The sequence below is a fragment of the Alligator sinensis genome, unplaced genomic scaffold (genome assembly GCF_000455745.1).
Source record: "Alligator sinensis unplaced genomic scaffold, ASM45574v1 scaffold812_1, whole genome shotgun sequence".
NCBI lineage: Eukaryota > Metazoa > Chordata > Crocodylia > Alligatoridae > Alligator > Alligator sinensis.
The window spans coordinates 125,504-128,024 of record NW_005843249.1 but is presented as its reverse complement, the minus strand read 5'-3'; positions in this window follow the sequence as shown (position 1 = coordinate 128,024).

Sequence of the window (2,521 nt, the reverse complement as noted above, 5' to 3'; positions counted from 1 at the left end):
AATATTGTGCCATATTTATACAACTAAAATTATTTAAACTAATAATAATGTTTCTTACAAAGTACATACATTCACACACAGAAACATCACAGTTTCCTAAATTGTAATATTCATTGTATCATTATCATATTCTGCTTCTCTGGTCTCCATTTGTAGTTCTACTTAAAGCACACACCCTTTTGTCATAATCCATATTAGAGACACACACAAGCCATACTGTATTGTATGAAAACATGTTATATGGTCTGTTCATTCCATACACATGTATTGGACAGATATGGGTCTAAGTGTCTTTACAGAGTCAATCATGCAGTACTTCTTATATCAGAAAAAAAGGGAGATTTATATTAAAGACACTTGAGATTTCATGGTAACATAACAGCTAACTTCAACAGTATAGTGCTGGATTTTCCAGTGATTCAGAAGGTGTGCTTGTCATAATTTAAAGAGCGCTAATCTTAGGAGACCTCATTGCTGTTGAGCAACACAAGGACTGGAGCCATGTTAATTTTGAATTAAGATGATTGAACACTGAACACTTCTTCCCTAGTATCTACCAAACCTATGGCATGCCCAGCTACAGAAGTGCTAGATGCCCTCAACCCATGTGGGCCAAGTCTTGAGATGTTTAGTCAGTTATGTAAGCAGTTAGACTCTTCTGTCCTCTCTGCAAATTTGCTTGAAGAAGCACAGAGTGAAAACTGGAGATTTATGTACACTGTAGGAGATGAGCACATATTGAACCTCTCAGGAGGTGCTCACCTTCTCAAAGGATTAATTTTTTGTCACACAAGGTGATTTTTTTTAAAGGCTACTTTTCTGAAAACTTTATTATATGAAAATGTCAGAAGCTAATCTTTTATATTTGTTTCATATTTGGGGGCTGTTAGCCTCCTAAAAATGTCAGCACAAAATTTCTAAACACACCCATAAAAAAACTCTCTCCTATATTTGAGGAAATATACTTTTGCAATACGATGGTCCATAGGACCATTTTGTGAATGTTGAGACCTGTTTTTCCACCTAAATTTTGCAGGTGCAACAGCTGCAGGCTCATGATTAGACAATATAGATCCCTTAGCATCATATGTGTGGATGCAGTCAGGTCTTTAAATATTAAATGATCCATTTGCTTTTAGTAGTATGGGTGCAGAAACAGAAGTGTGAGGCAGACCTGTAAAATTCATTGAAGAACACTGCAATGCTTTAGAATGTTATGGAGAAGTTGTTGAAGGACAATTTTCATACAGTGTAAAACATCACACATTTTTAGCTGTCTAAATTTACATGACTAAAAGTCATGCTCATCATCAGTATTATCTACCATTTCCTGACTTTAAAGTCAGACTAGGACATAATACAAATGGTTGTTTCTGGCCCCAAATCTGGATTAGTTGATGATACAGTGCATGCTGAAAACTACATCAGGGATAGAGTTAAGTTTTGCTGGAATGTAAATGCTGCAAAAATTTTGGAAGCTGCTGTTAGCACACAATGATGGGAAAAGCTTGCCAGTTATCCCACAGCATCCACTTTTATTTTGAATTAAACTCTCTTGATATCTTGGATCATAACCTTGCAAGAACAAACTGCTCATCTGGGACAGTGGCCATATTTTAACTTGAACTGAAATGAATAGCATTTATGGCTTGTCATGGGCAACTGGTGCCTTATGATTCTGGGAGGGCACAAGCCGCTGATCACCGATCGGGGGTAAGTGGTGTCCCTCAGCAGCTGATCGCTGACTGGGGGGAGGGGGAATGTCCCCCAGTGGCCAATCGTTGATCCCAGAACCACCAGCAGTGAAACTGGAAGTGCCAGTGACACTTCCACCAACACTTCTGGTTTTGCCACCGGCGCTTCTCTTAGCACAAAGGGGGCACATTGGCATTTCTCTTGCTGCAGGGGGGGCCCATTGGTGCTTCTCCCGGTGCCCTCACTTCCAGGAGCCAATTTGGGGGGGGAAGGGGGGCACGTGCTCCCCCCACTGTGCTTCCTGTATGCATCACCAATGCTCAAGCCACTTCTAAAAAGAGCAGGTTTGTATCTGGAGAAAGAGGATTTGCACTATCTTGCTTCTGCAAGAAAATGGGTAATTGACCATGAGTTTCACTTGTCTGAATTTATTTATACATACAAATTATTCAGTGACAAAGTTAATGCCACATAATCCCTATGAAATAATACCTATTTCTTCTGTTAAGGCATTTTTAAATACTGTCATACTGAAGAGAGATCTCTTCAGCAGAATCACATAAATTCACATTTAATGAAGATCTTTTATACAGATTATGTTAAGTGATCTTCATTTTGAAGCCAGTAGTCCTCTTAAGAGAGAAGAGAACTGTAGGGGAAATAAGGCTCAGTTTTCTCATCCAAAGTGGGATTAATTTATATGCAGGAGTGAGCACAAAATCTATACCCCAGTTAAAATTGACTCAAACCCTAAAAGCTAGAGCTTAAGCAGGACTTAAGCATGGTATAGATCACTCTCTGAACAGGACTGAACTTCATATTGAAT